Source organism: Cynocephalus volans, chromosome 9 (assembly GCF_027409185.1).
Source record: "Cynocephalus volans isolate mCynVol1 chromosome 9, mCynVol1.pri, whole genome shotgun sequence".
Classification (NCBI taxonomy): Eukaryota; Metazoa; Chordata; class Mammalia; order Dermoptera; family Cynocephalidae; genus Cynocephalus; species Cynocephalus volans.
The window spans coordinates 48770426-48792582 of record NC_084468.1 but is presented as its reverse complement, the minus strand read 5'-3'; positions in this window follow the sequence as shown (position 1 = coordinate 48792582).

Sequence of the window (22157 nt, the reverse complement as noted above, 5' to 3'; positions counted from 1 at the left end):
TTTTTCTAGTCTGTTTCTATAATTTCCACTCTAATTTTTGTCACTCTCTCTCTTTTACTAACTGTGGGCTTAGTCTTGTTTCTTCTTTTTCTAGGTCCTTGAGGTGTAAAGTTAGGTTGTTCATCTGATATTTTTCTTTTTTCTTATGCCAATAAATTGTTTTACCTGCATCCCATACATTTTGGTATATTATGCTTTCATTTTTACTTATCTCAGGATATTATTTTATTTTGAATTTGATTCCTTCTTTGACCCATTGATTGTTCAGAAGTGTATTGTGTGATTTTCATATATTTGTGCATCTCCAATTTTTCTTATGTCATTGCTGTAGGCAAAAGACAATATAATTTCAATTTTCCTGAATTTTTAAAAACTTGTTTATGGCTTAACTAAACTGGAGAACAATTCATGTGCACTTAAAAGGAATGTGTATACAGCTTTTTCTGGATGGAATGTTCCATATATGTCTATTAGATCCATTTGGTATACAGTGTTGTGAAAATCTACTGCTCCCTTATTGATTTTCTGTCTGAATGATCTATCCACTGTCAAAACTGGGGTATTGAAGTCCCCTACTATTATTGCCTTGCTGTCTATTTCTCTCTTCAGTTGTATTAAAATTTGTTTTATATATTTAGGTGCTTCAATGTTGAGAGCATATATATTTACATTTGTTATATTCTCTTGAAAAAATTGCACATTTATCATTATATAATCACCTTATTTGTCCCTTATAACAGTTTTGAGTTAAGTCTATTTTGATTAATATATCTACCCCTGCTTTGTTTTGCTTTCCACTCACATGGAATATCTTTCTCCATCCATTTTCAGCATATATGTGTCCTTAAATCTGAAGTAAGTCTCCTATAACCAGCATGTAGTTGGGTTTCATTTTTTGTTTTATCCATTTAGCCACTCTGCCTTTTGATTGGAAAATTTAATCCATTTATTTTCAAAGTAATTATGGAGAAGTAAGTTTTTACTATTGCCATTTTGTTGAATTATTTTCTGACTGCTTTGTAGTCCCTTTGTTCTTTTATTTGATTCTCACTGTCTTCCTTTGTGATTTGATAATTTTGTAGAAGTAGTGGTAGTATGTCATTATTCCTTTCTATTTAACTTTTTTTTATGGTTTTTGTTGTTGTTGTTACCATGAGGCTTACCTAAAACATCTTATAGTTGTAATAGTTTATTTTATGCTGATAACAACTTAACTTTGACCTATACAAAAACTCTACATTTCAACATCTCTCCCCAAATTTTACATTATAGATGCCATGATTTATGTCTATTTATATTTTGTATCCATTTACAAATATTATAGATACAGTCACTTTTAGTATTTTTGTCTTTTAAGTTTCATTCCAGAGTTAAAAGATTTACCCACCACTACTATAGTACTGGAGTCCTCTAAATTTGACTATATTCTTACTTTCACAGTGAGTTATATATTTTCATGTTGTTAGGTAATGTCCTTTCATTTTAATTTGAAGAAACTTCTTTAGAATTTCTTATAAGGCAGGTTTAGTGGTGATAAACTTTCTCAGCCTTTGTTTAGCTGGAAAAATATTTCTCTTTCCATTTCTGTGGGACAGGTTTGGCAGGTATACTATTCTTGGTTGTCGGAGGGTGGGGTTGTTGGCTTTTTTGTTTGTTTGTTTGTTTTCCTCTGACCACTCTGTACATTTTATCCTGCTCCCTTTTGTCTTGCAAATTTTCTGCAAAGAAATTCACTAATGGAATTAGGAAGATTTCCTTGTATGTAAAAAAAATGTCATTTTTCTTGCTGCTTTCAAAATTTGGTCTTTGCCTTTAACTTTTGAGAATTTGGTAATAATGTGTCTTAGTGTAGGTCTATTTATGTGTAATCTATTTGAGGTTCTTTGGACTTTATAGATCTGGATGTTTATTTTTATTTACAGATTTGAAATGTTTTCTGTTGTTATTTATTTAAACAAGCTTTGTTCCTCTTTCTTTTTCTCTGGTCTTTCTGGAACCCCACAATACATATTTTGGTTTCCTTGATGGTGTCCTATAAGCCCCAAAGGATTTTTTCATTCTTTTTCATTGATTTTCCTTTTGGCCATCTGACTGCATAATTTCAAATGACCTATCATTGAGCTCACTGATTCTTTCTTCTGCTTGATCAAGTCTATTGTTAAAGTTCTCTAGAAAATTTTTCAGTCAGTCATTATGTTCTCAGCTTCAGAATGTCTGTTTGGTTCTTTTGTGTGGTTTTTATCTCTTTATTTAAATTCTGATTTTGTTCATTTCTTGTTTTTCCTGATTTCATTTAGTTGTCTATCTGTATTTTTTCATAACTCACTGAGTTTCTTTACTACAATTATTATAAATTCTTTGTTAGGCATTTGTAGATTTTCATTTCTCTAGGGTATGTTATCTCTGTGTTCTTTTCTTCCTTTGATGATCATTGTGGTTACTTGTGATCCTGTGGCCTTGCATTGGTGTCTACACTTTTGATGAAATAGTCACCTGTTCCAGTCTTTACAGATGGCTTTGGTAGAAAAAGCACTTTACTTTCAGCTTGTCCAGAAATCCTAGTTGGGCAATCTGGAAGGGCCTATAGCTGGGCTTGCTGCTAGAGTCTTGAAGTGGGCTGGGCTGGTGCCTTGGTCAGTGAGCAGATGAACAAGGACCCCGAATATATTGTGGCAGGCCTGGAGCTTTTGCATGCATGGGTGGTCTGGGATCCTAGGTCCATGTGAGTGGGTTTGGAGCTTAACTTTATTGGGTGCCAGGACGTACAGGGATGGGCATGAACTCTGGACCTATACAGGCCAGATGTCACCAGAACAATGGCAGTGGACCTGGAGGTTGGGTCTGCAGAAGTGGGCCTAGATTCTGGGTCCATGAGGGCCAGCCTGGTGGTAGGGTGGGCCTGGAGCCTGAGTACTCAGTGGCAGTTCTGAATCCTGGATCCACTGGTATCCGTCTGGAACTGGGGCCTGCCTAGAACCTGAATACACATGAGTGTGCCCAGAGTCTGAGTATGCAAGGGTCAGACTGCAGACTGGCATTATGGGGACATCCCTGGAGCCCAGGGTTATGGAGACTGGCTTGTCACTGGGGAAAGCATGGCTATGGGTTTCATACCAATGTTGGGCTCTCACTTCACTCTCCTCTCCCCATGAAGAGGATATATCTCTAAAAGCTACACTGTGAATGCTTGAGGGAGGGATTACACAAGTAATTTAAAACTTTCCTTTCTACCCTCATCAATGTGTCTTTTCTTAGTTCTGTATTCCACTCAGCTGCTATAGTCACTCTTCTGGATTGCTTAGCTCTTGTGAAAGTACTTTTGTTAGTTAACGGTTGTTCAAATTGATGTTTTCTTGAGGGAACAAGCACAGAAACTCCTATTCTACCATCTTGCTGACACTTTTGTAGATTGAGTATACTTGAGAGGCCACTAAGAACTATGACATGTGGTAATTTGTAAACTTTACTGAGACATAAATTTGAATTTTTAGTCACTTATCTAGGGATTAAGCCTAACTGACTCAACATTTGGTTCTTAAAGCTACATTGCCAGTCTCTACCTATGATTTTAAATACTATAGTTCTTTTGAAATACTCAGTAATTAAATAAATATTTACTGTAACTCTTCTATTTTCCAGTCACAGTTTTAGGTCCCAAAGAATTTATGCTGCATGTATAACAGATCCAAAATTATTGTAATTAAGAATTTGTCAGTGTAGTCCTAGTAAATGTCAAACATCTACTATGAATATTTTTTCACCCATGTCTTCTATGAAATTACAGATATGGATGGAAAAAGAGAATAAAGGTTAAATAGGTTGTCCTTAAACTTATAAACATGTTAACTATCATTAATGACATACTGAGCCTTTTATTTCTCCATCAGAGCCCAAGTCTTCTGGGATGTTCTCTTTTCCTTTTATGTGCTATTCCAAGTTTAAGTACTCCACTCTCCTATACTTTAATATTTCCTTCAGAGCCCAAGTCTTCTGGGATGTTCTCTTTTCCTTTTATGTGCTATTCCAAGTTTAAGTACTCCACTCTCCTATACTTTAATATTTCCCTTAAATCAAAAACTTCTATTCATTTGAAAATATCCCAAAATCAATTAACTAAGACTTTGCAACTTTTGATTTCTTCTTATATGCAATAGATTTTACAATGACCACATTTCATCAATTGGTACCTGCATTTAACTTAAAAAGATATATTGGAAATATATTTCTCAGTATTGCAATTCACAATTTTACATATGTAAATTGAGGATGAAGAATATATTGTTAGAGAAGCTGTGGTAAAACTCCAAAACTGACCTCTTTTATAGACAAATAACATTATTTTGGAATTCAATAGGTTTATTTCCCATTTTTTATGTCTGAAAAATTACTCTAGTTATAAAATTTAACCCAAATGTCACAAACATTAATTTGAATTCCAAATAAAGAATTCCTTAGTTTTAATTTCTTTATGTTATGAATAAAATCAATAATATTGTGACATTTTTAGGTCTGATCTCCTGTAGTCTTTAAGAAAATGTAAAAAATATATATATATATATGCACACACACACACACTTATATAAACTTTAAATATTAAGAATGGATTTAGAAAATGTATTCTATCTTACCCTATCTGCATCCAAACTTCATTCTTAGTGTAGAAACTGACAGTCTCATACCTTAATATCTTAGAATGTGTAATATTATGGTAAATGCTTACAGCAACAGTAAAGATGGAAACTAGAAAGAATATTTTGACAGGTTTGATGTATTTAAATACTCAAGTAGTTATCACAGGAAATAGTACTAAGTTGGGCATTACTATATTTATTTCACAGTTTAACATTGTTTTTACTATGTATTATATATGGAAAGAGTATCATGATATAATGGGTGCATAATACTGTATAATAGTGTATAAAACCATGTCCTGTTCCTATACTTTTTACCCAGTCCTAAATTGGGATTGGGCTTCAAGTTTGCTTCTTGGTTCTCATAACTTCTAACAAAGGTACCTCATAGTTTGGCCAAGAAAGAACACTACACATTTATTTCTTAATTATGCTTCTGTAATCAATTCAAACAAGGTATTTGCTGTTTCCTATTACTGTATGTAATTATGGGGAAAGCATGGTCTACAGATCAGAATATCCAGCTCAAGTTCTGCCTCATCCTCTTTCTGTTCTGTTACCTTGGCCAAGTTGTTGAACTACTCTGAATCTTTTTTCCCTTACTGGAAAATAGGAGTAATATCTTCTTCACATTTTAGTCTAGCAGTATTGTGAATGTAACCCATACAACTCAAATGCATAGAAAATACTTCATTTTTTTTTTTTTTTTTTTTTTTTTGTCTACTAATCTAGGCTTTTTTTCTAAACCTGAACCTACTAGAACATGGAAAATAATAAATCATTAAAGACTTCCTTTGACTGAATTCAGACTCTTAAGTAAAACTGTTTGGTCTCTCAGATGCCTCAGTCTTCCACTCTCCTTTTCAGTACATTTTCATGGTAGTTCCTGGGTATATGGGGGGAACTGTATGGCTTAAACAACCTCATATTATAGGTTTGGTTCAGAATCACTAGGCTTTCCTGATCTCTAAGATCATGGACTTTGTCTTTTTGAAGTGGTGTGTTTTAGTTTCTTTTCTTTCTTGTTTGCAGTTTTGTTCCACCAGCAGGTTTTGATCTTTCTTGTTGTTGGGAAAATAGAATAGTTTAATCAGGCCCCCTCGCCTTAGGCCTGGTTGGATGTGGTGCAGCACATTCTTTGTAAATAAGTTGTGCATGGGGGTGGAGTTAGAGGCATGCATGCCAATGTATCTTTTTAGTTTTGTTGCTATTGTGGGCAAGAGAATGTGTGGAGCAGCAGCCCTGAACTACTGGCCAGCAGAGAGCTTGTGTCTTAAAAAAAGCATTTTTACTTTGCTGGCAGCTGCTCAGTTCTTCTTTGGACTTTGCCAATAGCAGTTGAGTTTCTCAGTTTCTCTTTGGACTGCCTAGCTCCTAGACATGTTTGTGCAGAGATAAAGACTACTCTTTCTTCAACCAAGGCTCCAAGGACCTTTCTTCTGGTTACCTAGCTCATAGACCCACATGTGAAGAGTTTGTGACCCAGTCTGGACAACAGGCTTGAGGAGTCTGTGAGCTCCAGGCCCAGCCCTAGCTCTGCAATTGACATAGTCAGTGCAGGATTATGGGCAGGTAAAAGAGCTCTACACTTGTATATTTGTGATAGTAATCATTTTTCGGATTCCAGATGCAAGACTCCCTTGATCATTTCTTGAAGGGCTGGCCGTGTGCTGGTGAGCACCCACAGTTTTTGTTTTTCTGGGAAATACACTATTTCTCCCTCATTTCTGAAGGATAGCCTTGCTGGATATAGTATTCTTGGCTGGTGATTTTTTTTCTTTTAGTATTTTGAATATATTATCCCATTTTCTTCTGGCTTGTACAGTTTCTGTTAAGCAGTCTGCTTTATTCTCATGGGGGGTCCCTTTTAGGTGACTTGATGCTTTTCTCCTGTTGCTTTTATGATTTTCTATTTGTCTTTGAGCTTTGCCATTTTGACTATCATGTGTCTTGGAGAGGATCTTTTTGGATTACATCTGTTTGGGGATCTTTGAACCTCCTGGATATGAAGGTCCATTTCTCTCCCTCTACCTTGGAAGTTTTTCATTATTATTTTGTTGAATAAGTTTTCAATGCCTTTTTCTTTTTCCTCCCCTTCTGAATTACCCATGATTTGGATGTTTGTGTACTGAAGGTTGTCTTTTAGCTCTCTTAGATTTTCTTTTTTTTTTTTTATTAGTTTTTTCCTTTTCTTTGTTTGCCTACGTTATTTCAAAAAGACTATCTTCAAGATAAAAAATGTTTTCTTCTTCTTGCTTTAAACTGTTGCTTAAGTTCTCGATTATGTTTTTCATTTTGTTGAATGAATACTTCAGTTCCAGGAGTTTTGCTCCATTCTTTTTTAAGGTATTAATCTCTTAGTAAAGTTCCTCCTTCGTATCCTGAATATTTTTTTTCTCATTTCATTATGTTGCCTAACTGAGTCTTCTTGTATCTCATTGAGTTTCCTGGAGATCATTGCTTGGAATTCCTTTTCAGTCATCTCAAATGACTTAACTGTTTCCTGCTTTATAGGTTCTGGTACTTGAGAATTACTGTAATGCTTTGGTGGTGTCATATTTTCTCATTTACTGTTTGTTTGTTTGGTTGGGTTTTTTTTATTATTATTTCTAGTATCTCTGTGTTAATGTCTGGTCATCTAGTAGAGCAATTTCTTCTTCTATTACTCTGGAGTGGGCTTTGAGGAGAAAGATTTCCTCCTGTTTTTCAGGACTCTGCTGGTGACTCTCCTTGTGTCAATGTATTTGAGGGGGTGGCAGGATGCTTATATGGTGACTGTGGCTGCTAAGGTGGCAGTGAGCTGCCCTTGCAGTAGGAGTACCCATGACAGTGGCTGTGGTAGAAGAACCTGCACAGAAGCTGTATTTGTGGCATGCTCCTGCCTTCTGTTGGGTGTGAGGGCTGCCTGCATCTCCTGCCTTGGTCCTCAGATGTGCTCTCAACTTCTCAATATTGTTTATATTAAAAACACAATTTAACTTAAAGAATCTGAAGTACATCAACTGAAAACATATGTTTTTATATAGGACTTCATGAGGTATATTCTTAACTTCTTGTTTCAAAAATCCAAATTATTATTGCAAGAATAGTGTCAAAAATAAAACCTCATCCTGTATAACTGCTTTCTGTAGAGCTATTTTAATACAAATGTCATCTCGTTTATTGCTGTTTACAACCTGTTAGGGCAAGTAAGTTAGATTGGAAAATCTACAATTCAGAGAGGTTGGGGACTTGCCCAAGGTTAAATACTGACTAGGTAGTAAAGGCAACAGGTTGAGAAGGAAATCCATCCAACTCCTTGCCTCAATTCTTCTTTCATCAACCAGGAACAACAAATCTGCAAAACTGATATTTTGCTTATAGAAATGCTATTCTGTTTAGGATACACTATTTGAAAGCATGTTTTTCTATTTTTGACATTTATTAGCAATAATGATAATAGCAACACTTTCTATTTATTATGCAAGACTTTCCAGAAATAAATTTCGTGCTGTTTTGGAATATGGAATATCCTAGATAGAGCTCTGTAATATCAATAATTGCTGATCCACCATTCTATTTGTTACCCTCACAAGAGAGATGAAACTCCTGTCATCCAGTAGATCAGTCAGGTAGTGACTGGATTTAGTCACTCTCTATTGCTTTTGGGCCACTACTTGACTTCTCTTTTGCCCAAAACCTTAACTGTACAGCACAATACAAGGCTGATAGTTGCAGCCTGCTGTGAAAAGAGAAAAAAATACTTGAAGTACCATTCAGAAGTGATTAAATGCCCTGGGGGAGAACAGAGAGAGTGTTTTCCTTTTCTGTTTCTCCTTTGTCTTTTTCTCCTTTTTATCTCTCTCCTTCCCTCCGCTCCCCTATTTCCTCCTTCCCACTTCATCCATTTTCTCTCTCTTTCTTTGGCTTCTTTGCAAACATTACAGCATTGTAAACAAACACCAGCCATTATAAAAACAGATTCAGAACAAAAAGCCTTAAAAATGAGACCTTTAATTATTTTATATTTAGATTTTTTTAAACTTAGAAAGGTTTTCTTTATTTTATTTTTATTTTTGCAAACTATGTGGAAAGCATAAAAGATTTGAAAAGCAATGCTCTAAACATATAATGCATTAACATGGTAAAATTATGCTCACTTGGGCTTGAATGCTGCCATATAGACAATTTCTATGTGCAAACACACTAGCTAGAATTCAATCCACCAAAAGCAAATTCTGTCCTTTATGTTCCATTTGAGAGTAGTTTCTCACAAAAGAGGGTGTTTGATATATTCTCCTTGTATTGTAGAATCTTGGCTGCCTTAACACAAATTTTCCAGCTGAAAAAAATCTTGTCTAAAACGTGGTAGTAACTATGGCTGCTCAACTGAACAGAGATTTATGCATTAATTATTAAAGTGATCAAACTAAGCAGATAATTTTTGATCCATTATTTTCTGATCTTTTAAAATAGAACTTTGACAACATTGAGTAGATTGCTCTAGGTTAGAGTAGCTTCATAAAGGGCACTGCTTTTCTGGCTGCCCCAGAGAAACCCACTGACATATGTTGTAAAGTAATTTGAGCAATCAGTCTTAGCTCAAATAATAGGTAATTCACAAAACAAATTCACTTTTAAGAGAAAGAAAAGCATCTATAATTAGCCAGAGTCAGAACTTACAAGATATCCTACTTCCATAGATTCTTCGATAAAATGTTGAGATCTCTCTGCTGACATTCATTGGCATGTGTATCTGTCCGTTCAGTGACTGTCTATTAACTGTCCTATATGGTGGGGACTATACTAATCCTCTATAACATCTATTGCATCTATTACACACATACGCACACCCCTGCACCTACACAAAAACTCCTCTGAGAATCTACCTTTATCATACCCTGTATAAGTTATCAAAATACCCTAAAACTCAGTGGCTTAAAACAATAAATATTCATTACCACCCATGAGTTTTGGGGTCAGTTGGGTGATTTGGGGATCTTGATTAGTTTTACTTATGCATCTGCAGTCATCTCTGTGTCAACTAGTTGGTCTTGATTGGGCTCCCTCATGTCTGGAGGTCAGCTGATTGCTGACTAGTCTAGCATAGGAATGATGGGTGATGTAGCTCTGTTCCATGTGTCTCACCCTCCAACAGCATAGCTGGGGCATGTGATAGCAGGTAAGCCAAAGTAAAAAAAGAGCCAGACCCAATAGGTAAGTGCTTTTCATACCTTCGTGTGTCTGATTGTTTATAAAGAAGGCCACAGTGATTCCTCCCATCTCTTTACATGTGTTTCTTTGCAATATGTCTTTTCACACAACTCTTGAATCTGGGGTGGCCTTGTGACTTGCTTTATCCTATAGAATGTGGCAAAATGACACTGTTAAACTTCTGAGTCTAGCCCTCAAAAGGCTTTGTAGCTTCTGCTTTCACCCTCTTGGAACATCATGTTACCACACAAGAAAAGCCCCTGTACAGCCTACGAAGGATAAGACCACATGGACACCAGCCAAAGACGAGCCAAGGGAGCTGAGAACTCCTGGACAAACCAGTCCCTAAATCAAGCCACCAGAGGAATGCATCTGCATAAGCCACCATAGGCAAGACCAGCACAGAACCGCCCATCTGAGCCAAATACAAATTTCTGACCCACTGGACTATAAAAAAAAATACAATGATATTTGTTTTAAGTCACTAATCTTGTGGGGAGCTGGTTCTTATACAGTAATAGATAACTGAAGCACTACAGTGCATTGTGTTTGGTAATATTCCATTGATCAAGTCATATCACATGTCTATTTCCAGAGTCAATTAAAGGGGAAAAATGCCTCCCCTCCAGTGGGAAGAGTAAAAAATTAAGACCATCAATGCACTCAGTCTACCCTGTAATTATTTAAAGATTAAAACAAACAAACTAATGATTAGAAACTTAAAGGACTCACAATATCACCCATTTAGTAACAAAAAGTGTTGATTCTAGCTCATTTAAATATAAAAACTGTACTTTTTCTCTTCTACCACTGAAGAAGACCTCTGATTGAAAAACAGAGAACTTCAGCTTCTCAGAGCTGAGCACCCTGATTCTATAAGACTTATGCTTAACTTTATTCTGCACTATTCCTCTACCTGAAGGTTCAGAAGGGCATTCAGGACCTAAGAACAAATCTGAACTGAAACGGGTAATATCTAAGATCCTTCAAACTTGACAGTATTTTTGGCTAAGCATCAGGTTGCCCTTGTTATTAATCTGACCCCGATAAAGTAATGTGTGTCTGATAAATGGGCTCTGACCTTATTTCAGATGTCTAGTTTCTCACATCATGTGCTCCAATTCTTCTCAATAGAGTTCTGTTCTGAAATTCCACTTCTAGAAATTGACCTATTTCTTCATTGTTCTCTTTGCTTTTGTCAGTCCCAGTCAGAGACTGGACATATTTTCCTGGTTCAAATAACTATGGCCCAAGCTCTATTGCCATTTTCAGATCTTTTTAGCATTGCCTGCCTAGACTTCCAACAATTTCTCAAGCCTGCTGTCCATCACCTCATTCTTCACATTGGATGGGACACCGGGGTATTTAAGTTTAAACCCTATTGCTATTCGTTTTCCTGCATTTCTATCCTGGTAAATCCTAAGGCAGAATATTTTATCCATTTTTATATTTCCCTGCAGGTCTCTGCAGTACCTTGAATTTAGCCAGTGTTTTATTAATGCTTGCTGAATAAATGACACAAATATATGTTTAAATGAATGCAGTTTGCTATTTGAAGGGAGAAGTTCCACATTACTGCTTATTGGAGATAGAACTCCTGCCATTATCTCTTTTCTGATACTAATTTTACACTGGTTAGTAAGAAAATTAACCACTAATGACTCTAATTATATAATATAGAAACAGCTTTCATTACCTTCTAACGTATCTGTACTTACCTGTGGATTGTCTAGAATTACCAGATACCATGGTGATCTGTACTTTATGGAGGCTAAGTGGAGAAATGGATATCTGACTCAGTGTTGTCAGGAAAATAAAATTGGGTAAAAAGCAGTAAATACTACATTGTAGACAGCACAGTGATTTCTCTCTGAGTTACTTTCTCAAGAAAGTACATAAGACTTTGGTGCATAAGACTGGTTTAAAAAAAAGAAGAAGAAGAAAAGACAAATGTCTGGAGTGCTTTAATAAGAAGACAACATTGTAGTTTTGATTCTCTCTGATTATTTTTTATGTTCTTCATATTTTATTTCCAGTGGGAAAAAAAGTACACCCTGTGACCATTGCAGAGTAAGTCTGGACTAGTTAATTTTGTGCCAACTTGACCAGGCCATGAATGCCCAGATATTTGATTAAATATTATGTCTAGGGGTGTCTGCGAAGGTGTTTCTGGATGAAATTAACATTTGAAGTAGGAGACTCAGTAAAGCAAATTGTCCTCCCCCATGTGGGTGGGCCTTACCAATCCTCTGAAGTTCTGAATAGAATAACAGACTAAGCAAGGAAAAATCATTTCTTTCTTTCTCTCTGCCTGACTGTCCTTAAGTTGGAACATCTGTCTTTTCCAGCCTTTGGACTTAGACTCAAACTGGAACTATACCATCAGCTGTCCTGGGTCTGGACTTCAGAGCCAATTCCTTACAATAAATAAATAAATGCATATATACATACTTACATACATACACACATACACACGCACGCACACGCACACGCACACGCACACACACACACACGTTCTATTGGTTCTATTTATCTGAAGAACCGTGACTAATGCAAATGCAAAGTCCTTCCTCCTAGAAATATAAATGGAACCACTGAGAAATCCAAGCATTCAATGAGGATCTCAGATCCCAGGAAGATTAAAAGTGATGATTCTCTAATATCATAATTTAACCTTCAATCATTTTGAAGAATCTGCCTTCTGAAAATACATAAACTGTTCAGCAAATGTGCGAAAGAAACAAGATGTTTAACACAAAAGCCCAAGGAAAGGTAACATCTACAGTCTTTTTCACTTCTCTGAGTTTAAGAAATCGGGGCACACAATGACTGTCAGAACAATCATCACATGTCTAATATATAAATGTCATGTTGCTGGAACATTAGAATTGTTGAGAATTTAAAATAGGAAGAACCCAGTATGGAAACATACTTTGAGTAAAGACATTTTTCTATTTTTCTCTGAACTAATGGTCCAACATGTCTTTTCTATAAGCAAAAAATGAACAAGGAAATAAACAGTATTTTTTAAAAATCTCAGTGAAAAGAAATAATTTTAATTTCAATAAATAATCAAAATGTTACAAATATACATTTTCATCTGGGGTTTTATTGTACTTTAATGTGCTTTTGTTTAGTACTAATCTATCATTACAACACTGCCATTTTACTTATTAAAAAAAAAAAAAAACCTCACTAATTTTCATGATTGCAACCCCTGTACATAGGGATAGACCCTAGAAAGTAGTAGCATTTTATATAAACAATAAGTATCATTTGTTTCCCTGCATGGAATACTTTAAAGCATTTTCCGATCACTTTCCAGGGATTTTTCAAAGATTCTCACAATGATGATAATTTTAGGAATAAAGTCTCAATTGGATACTGATATGTCTGCAAAAATGCATTCTTTTAACTTTTGATTTTGAAATCATGATAGATTCACAAAAAGTTGATATTGAGTGGTCCCATGTTCCCTCCAAAGGTTACATTTTACCTGACTGTAATACAATATCAAAACCAGGAAATTCACATTCTAGTACAATGTGTGTGTATAGTTTCATGCCATTTATTTGAATGGATATTCTGTAACTACTACATCAATCAAGATATAGAACTATTTTATGACTACAAAGATCTTCCCCATATTACCCTTCTATAGTCACACTTATCCCCCTTATCCCTAATCTTGGCAAACGCTAATTTATCATACACATACACATTCTTGAAACAAGTATATATACATATATATAGCCATTTCAAGAATATTTTACAAATAACATCATGTACTTTATGACCTTTAAGATTGGCTTTTCCACTCAGCATCATACCCTTGAGATCCATTCAAGATGTTATGTGTATTAACCATTTGTTCTTTTTACCGATGAGTAGTATTCCATGGTATGGATGTACCACAGTTTGTTTATCCATTCACTTATTGTAGGAAATTTGGGTTGTTCCCAGTTTTCAGCTACCACAAATGAAGCTACCATGAATATTCTTGTATAGGTTTTTGTACCAAAAAAAAGTTTTTATTTCTCTGTGATAAATACCCAGGACTGTGATTATTGAGTTGTATAGTTAGTGCATATTTAGTTTTTTAAGAAACTACCAACTCATTTCCCAGAGTAACTATAGCACTATACATTCTCACTGCTGATGTATGGGAGATCCAGTTTCTCTGCATGCTTGTCAGCATTCGGCATTGTCACTATTTTTTAAAATAGATTTTATTTTTTAGAGCAGTTTTAGGTTTACAAAAAAAAAAAAATAGAATGGAAAGCACAGAGATTTCTCTTACACCCCCAAATCCCCACTCCTCCCCCACTAACACAGCTTCCCCCACGATCAGCATTCCCCACCAGAATGATACATTTGTTACAAATGATGAATCTACACTGACACAGCATTATCACCTAAAGTCTATAGTTTAAATTAGGGTTCACTCTTAATGTTGTACATTTTGTGGGTTTTGACAAAAATATAATAACATATGCCCACCATTATCGTATCATGTAGAATGGTTTCACTGTCCTAAAAATGCTCTGCTCCACCTATTCATAGTACATTTTGTGGGTTTTGACAAAAATATAATAACATATGCCCACCATTATCGTATCATGTAGAATGGTTTCACTGTCCTAAAAATGCTCTGCTCCACCTATTCATCCCTCCCTTCCCCCAACTCTTGACAATCATTGCTCTTGTTTACTCTCTGTAGTTTTTCCCTTCCCAGAATGTTATGTATTTGAAATCACACAGTATGAAGCATTTTCAAATCATCTTTCATTATTACAGTTGATCCTTGAACAACATAGGGGTTAGGAGTACAGACTCCTCGAAAGTTGAAAATCTGCATATAACTTTTGACTTCCCCCAAATTTAACTACTTGACTAAGTAGTTATGTATGTAACTACTGTTAGGTAGGCTACTTAATTGTTTGGTTAAATATGCCATACAGTGGGGGTGGTCAGGGTAAAAGAATAGAAATGTTCCTTATTATAGCATATATTGTTTTGTTGTTTTTAATTACTGTGTATAAATTGTATTCCACTGTTTCTTTAACCAAAGACACTGTAAAATATCAACTGCAATTTATTTCCCCAGTTCATCGCCTGGCACCTGGCATTCAATAAATGGTAAGCAACACTTTCATTATGATAAGGATAAGTTTGCTTTACTATATATCAATAAATTGGATGACTAGAATACATACTATGTACTACATTGGACACACTGCTGAAAAAGAGGAAAGGTGTAGAGGCTTGTACATGCATTATTTCAGTGCAATTATTGTAACCTCCTGGTTATGCCTTTGTATGTGCAAAGAAAGAAGAGTCCATTTCTGAAAAGTCTTATTATTGTACTATTAAACACATATATGAGTTCAGAGTATAGGAAAAAAGAGTTCAGTTTTCCCCTCCAGTGGCAGTTCAGTTTATATTGAGTCAACCTGTGTTAAGCATAAGGACTCTCTCCAACTTTTTTTTTTCTTCTCACCTCATCTTGGTTTTCTTAGTCTTTTAATCTTCTATTTATTCATGGAGTCCCATTTTTTCTTCTCTAAGCCCCACACCCAGATAAAAAGTTATTCTAGTGTATTGGATTCTTCCTTCCTTTATGGTGGTGAGAAACAAGATGTGGGCTTGGTGGAGTTGGAGGCTTCTTACAGCCTTAGGCTGAAATGAGACAGAGAAGCACACCTCTGCCTAGCCTGAGGGGTGACTCAATGTACTTAGAAGACAGACAAACTTTTTTTTTTTTTGTAGTATTTCTCATCTCTAGAAAAATTCTGGCACATACTATTGCTGAAAGGGTTTATGCCACATTACTAGGACTGAAAAAACATTATTTTTAAATTCTAGTTTGGTATAACCCATGGCCTCAGAAAGGAAAGTGGATATGTATGGTGCATTCAATCTCAACAGAGGGGTAGAGAGTAATTTTCAAAATCCTGTTATAGGATTTTCTTAGAAAATCATAAGAAAAATTTCTCTGGTTTCCATAGCTTATGTCTGCATTTGTGGAAAGATTAATAGTACACAGAATACATTCACACATGATTGACTCATTTTATCCTCATGAACCATTGTTGTGGTAGAGAAAGGAGAATTGTTATTGTTATTTAATTTTGAAAAATGAAGAACCTAAGGCTTAAGTGATATGGGCAAGGTTACAGAGCAAGAAGTTCTGGCATCAAGGCAGCAAAAACTTTCCAGCACACTACATTGTCTTCTTGCATAATATCAAAAAATTCATGGATTAGTAACCAGAAAAAATAAAACGACACAATAAAAATTTGTTTTGAGAAAAAAACATTTCAATCAGTGAAATTACAGACTTGTAATTTCTCAGACTTGAAATTACAGATTTGTAATTGTGTATTTCCAGATTGTGTATTTCCACATTGTTTAAATACCCTAGAAGCCTAATTTCTTTGCCTTAAGACCACATTTTTCAATAACAAAAACTCTCCATAGTTCGAGGAAAACTAATTCTTGACAATACAACGAAGAGAAAAATAAGAAAAAGCAACAGAGAAAGAGAAATCAAGAAAGAGAAAGAAAGTAATAAACAGGCAGAAAGAACTCAAAACATTAAGCAGATATAGTATTAATTCATTTAAAGTATCAAAAGTTTTAATGATTAAGTTGTTTCACCTAGAGGGAAGCTATTGATTAAAATAAATGTTTATGGCTGAGGGATTGTTAAAAAGGTGACTGAGGTCAGACACAAAGGATTTTTATAACCATTGATACTCCAGTTTGTGCCTCATCTCTCAGATTTAATGTACAGCCTGGTACAAGCTCTGATAGGAAACAGAAGCACAGATCCAGCAAAATTTACCATCATGACATACAGTGTTAGACTAACACAAATTGATTATACAGTAACTCATTGCTGCAGAGAAAAATCTATAGCTACTAATGGGTTTTGCTCTTGGGGTTGAAAGTCACCAAAATATTATATTCTTGTCCTTGAATATTAATTAATTTTCCTTTAGTAACCACTTTGGGAAATAAAGGACCACAGAGGGCTAAATGGTTCCTGTATAATTGAACTACTATGTGTTTAAAGAAAATAAAATGAACTTTTATGTCAGGGTTGTGGTCTATTATATGACAGCTTTGGTGATGACTAGTGAACATAATTCTGGCCATCTATATTATTCCTAATGGTTATTAACAACAAGTTTGTTTATTTTTTAGGAAAATCCTGATTGATCAACGTATATACAATTATGCATTGTACATATGAAAATATACCTAACCGTTTTTGTGGTGTTGGAAATATATAGTCTGGCTTTGTCCTGATTAAGAAAGTTTCATTCAAATACTTAATGCATAAGAAAATAAAAAATAGAGGGGGAAGTTTCCCCAACTAAAATAAAGTTTTGCAACTATTTAGTATGGCTTAATTGCAGAAATAAATGTTGCAATTGACAAATAGAACCAATCTGAACACCATTAATTGTTTGTCTCTGAAGGAAAGGAAATTTAGCAAGTATCTTAAACCCTCTGCTGAGGTTTCCTCATCTGTTAACTAAGACAATAAAGTGTACTTTCCTCACAAAAAAAATTTTCGCTTTAATCAGTATTCTTAAATTAGCATTTTAGGTACAAAATAAATTATAAGCACTGCAAAATCTAAAGTGAAATAATTTAGATATCTCAAACAAAATCTAAAGTAACTAACAGTGTCTATTTGGTCTTGTTTGTGGTTCCACATCACTATTAAGGCTATAGGTAGATAATAAAATAGTTTGTACTGAAAGTTGAATGCTGCTGTAACAAAAATATGATTCATTGATTTCAGGATCAGGAGACAGGTAGTAAGGATACCATTACAGAAGATTAAGAAAATTAGAAGAAAACTGCCATATAAAGCTGTGTCACATTTAGTAAAACTTTCACATGTGATCCAAAAGTTGGAAAATGTACCTAATAAAATTTGGGGCTTGACTTATGAGATCTCCAAGAATAATACTAAAAACATCCATTGATTCCTTTTAGCTCTTCATGTTAAGTTTTTAGAAGAAAAATGCAGAATAAAGAACAGGACAGTGTCTAAGCAGCTTTTAGCAGGCATATGAAGAGCTCAGATACTCTATAAATTGTTAACTTGGAAAATAAAACTATTCTCATCCCCAGTCTCTCAAACAAGTAAAAGATTTTTATAGTAATGCATTGCCTCAGGTTAAGACAAAATGGCTTGTTAAAACCTATGAAAGAATTAAATAGGTTCCTGGTAGGCCTTCTCATCTGGACAAATGGACTTCTAGAATCTTAATGGTGTTTTCTCACAACAAACTGACATGTCAAAAATACCAGTAATTAAATTTAGAAACATAGGCATGTCTTGGAGTGTAGCTCTTGGTGCATGTAATGGAGTTGCATCTGATACATAGAAAACCCACAGAGCTTTTAAGATAGTCCCACTTACCAAATTAAAAAAAAAAAATTTCAAATATCTACTGAAAACAAAAACAAAAACAGAAACCAAACAAAAAGGAAGTCACACTTGGAAAAGCAACACCAGCTTGGTCTAAAGGGGGCGGGCCATTTCCAGTTTATAAGACCAAGGCTCAATCAAGGACTGTACTCCATTTAAGGGTAGGGGAACTTGGCAAAATTTTTCCTGGAGGGATTTCAGGATTGAGATAGACTAGTGACTGCCATCATTCCCCCTGTTTTTTCTTACTCAAAAAAAAGTATTTATTATAATTATTCTCTCCCTGGATGTGTGGCATAAAAGAAACATTTATTATGTTCATGAATTTTGTGGGTCATTAATTTGAACTGGAAACAGTGGAGATAGCTTCTCTCTACTCCAAGATCTATAGCACTTTAGCAAGAGAACTTGAAGTCTAGGGACTATAATTATCAGATATCTACGATATCTGATGACAGATACTGGTGGAGACCTTAGCAGGATCTATTGGGTGTGATATCTTCACGTGACCTTATGGACTTGGCTTTCTCACAACATGGTGGCTGGGTTCCACCAGAAATATTACAGAGGCCATTTTAAAAAACATAATCTGCCATGTAGAGTGTTTGGGGGCAGAAAATTTTTCATTTTATTTCATAGTTCTCTAGATTAAGAGAGCCCACATCAAAACCTGTTTAAGATTATAAAATTTTGGAATTTGTGAGACTGTTGTAACTGGATGATATCTGGAATGAGGGGAGTTAGTGGAATAGAAGTGAGAAAATTTTATGTATTAGAGATCCTTGAATGATTTGGGCTATAATGAAGACTATGTTAGCTTACACAAATGAACTTAATAATTTACTTCTTCTTGTATTCACATAATCTGTCATTTAATTTTTCAATTTTTTCTTATGGTAGATGTAGGGAGATGAATAAATCCCCCTCACTTGGGCTTAGCCATGTGTCATACCTTGGCCAATGAGTTGTTAGCAGAAATGATGCAAACAGAAGCTTGTAATGATTGATACATGTAAAGTGCCTGCCATTGAGAGGCACATGTGGGCACTGGAACACGTATGGCTGAGTCACCATGGTGATGGTTTAGATCTTGGTTCTTCCACTTAGGAGCTTACAAAGTCTTTACATCTCAGATTCTTCATCTGTAAAATAAGAATAATAAAGGAATTTTCTTGGTAGGGTTGTTAGGATGAGTAAATAAGCTAATGTGCGTAGAGAATTTAGTACTGTTATTATTACAAATATGCTTCTATTCCATAGCTATTTATGTTACTTATTGTGAGCTCATTCTTATTCTTATGTAGATTTTCTTCTTCCTGGGCATTTTTTTTTTTTTTAATCAGAGAAATATCATTCAGTAGTAGATACTTAAAGCTCAGGAAAAATATTGCAAAGATTAAGATTCTGATGAACATATCTTAAGTGGCGACCTGAGAGGCAATAATATTTGCATTCTGCTAGACATATTTTAAAGTGATATATGTTGTGGTTTTTTGTTTTGTTTTGTTTTTTTGGCTCCCTGTCACCTCTCTAGCCACATTTTCACAGTAGATGCCTCCCACTATGTAAACCTTTGCATGATATTGTCCATCCAATGGTATTTTTAGATGTGGTTTTGGCAAATTGCCCGCTTAGAAACACTATGTTCGGTACAAGCAAATTAACACTGAAAGCTCCAAGTCACTTTGTGTGAGTGGTAGAGTCCTCTGTATCGTAGTGGCTGATGCCAGGACCTATTATAAACCCAACTCACTTTTTATGCTCTTAGATAAAAGAGCTATTCCTTCATAAGTTTTCTATCCAAAGGCTACTCAGACAGGTGTCAAATGATACCCTGGCTCCCAAATCTATTAGAACTTTCACTAAATATAATTTTACTCATGTGTATTTATGATACCTTCATAGGGTTCCCTGCATGCATTTTTGTTCCCTCATCTGAAAGGTCATTCTACTTTTCTTTCTCCTCTAAAAAAAAAAAGCACATGGTTGATGTTATTTAAGGCCTAATATTCCAAAGCGGAGTAGTATATGAGGTCATAAAAAGGCTCTAGCAGTTATCAAAAGCCTCAGCTTCAACCCAAGCATTTAATCATCTGTTAAAGCCAGTCATAGGCTCATAGACTTCCCCACCATGAGCATTTTTCCTTTTATATGACAAGGTAAAAAATATTTTTAAAAAACATTATACAAACCACATCATCAAAAAATTAATAATAAATATTTTGTACCTCTCATAAAAACTTGAAAGTTCTATACTTTCAGTGACTTTTTTCAATGTGCATTAATTATTTAATGTCTGTTCAGTATCTTGAAGATGTAATGCACTATATAAGTGCTAAGTATTATCAATGGTGTTATTATGAAAAGTTACTTTGGAAGTGTGGATTAGTTGAAGAACAGCACAAGGGACTGTACTATGGGGGAAAGAAATGAGATTTGTGATTAGACACCCTTTATCTCAGAAAATATTTTGTTTTCTTCTGAGAAAGGGTATATTTCTGAGACTCAATTGGTTAAAATGCCTTCGTTCATATTCTCAGAATGTGTTATACCGATACTAGAAATTTACATAATGAAGAGTGCTGTGATTCATACATACGAGGAAGAAGTAAATGGCCCACCACTAAAAAAAAAGGCATTTTAAATCATTCTTTAAAAATAGAGATGACAAATTTATATTCATGCAGAATTTCTCACCCTCTTCTCTTTTCAAACAAGTGTACCCCTTTTACAGATTACATGCATGCACACACAAACACACTCCCCAGAGTCAGTGCTGTAGTTAGTATGCTTTCTGACCTATATGTGGTTTGAAACCATATTCTATGTTTTATTTGTATCATAGTTAATTAATGACCAAGGTTCCCTCTAGAGAATAAAATTTTTCTTTGCATTCATCACACTGCAATAATAAATTTCACCTTTTCCCTTTCAATATTTTGTAACTCACCTTCCATCTACTCCAAAATAAATAAGATGTAAGTCATTTTCAAATTCTAGAACACTCCAAAAGCATTGTTTAATTTCCATAATTTAGCGTGAAGGTAAAATATTTTATGGCTATCGTAAAGTATTCAGTCCCTGGACCAAAAATGGAGAGAAGCAATTTACAATGATTTTGATAATAGAGCTTCATTTGTGCAGTCAATTCGATCCAGGCATTTTGTTTTTAATATGCAAGTCAACTATGCATTTTCTCCCTTTCCTTCTAATTATACTCTATTGTTTTTCTTGAGGAGTGAACTATGAAGAATACTTTTGTTTGTTGACAGAAATAAAACTAAAGAATATTTTCATGGAAGATTTATGATACATAGCCAATTACATCTGGATTGCAGATAGAAAATTAGTTTTGGATTTGTCTCATTCAAAACTCACTGACAAGTGTGATTCATCATAATAATTTTGCAGAAGAATCACAGCAGATCATAGCCTGCACCACAATGGTGGTGCTATCACAATCCATCATGATTAAATAGTGATCTAGACTTAGATGAATGAGAACTTAGAATAATATATAAACACTGGTAATTAGATGTTGATGTGAAGTAGGGGGTGTGGAGAAGTGTGTGGTCCTGTTGCCTTATTTTATACTAAGCAGATTAAGAATTGTTTGTGTTTGCTACTTTTGAATTTTATGATAATCTTCATGAAAATTCTTCCTTAAACTTACGAGCAAAACTCTCTTAATCTCCTATTTAAATATTGTTAGAATAGTCCCTATTGTAATAATTTCATGAGATGTTATCCATCTTTTATGACAACCTTAAGAAATGCTAAATGAGGTTTATAAAACTTTCATACTTAGAAAAAACTGTCCCCAAAAGGATATGTTCTTTTCCAGTCCTGATTTACTTCTCGTTAGTTAGAAAAGCAATTTA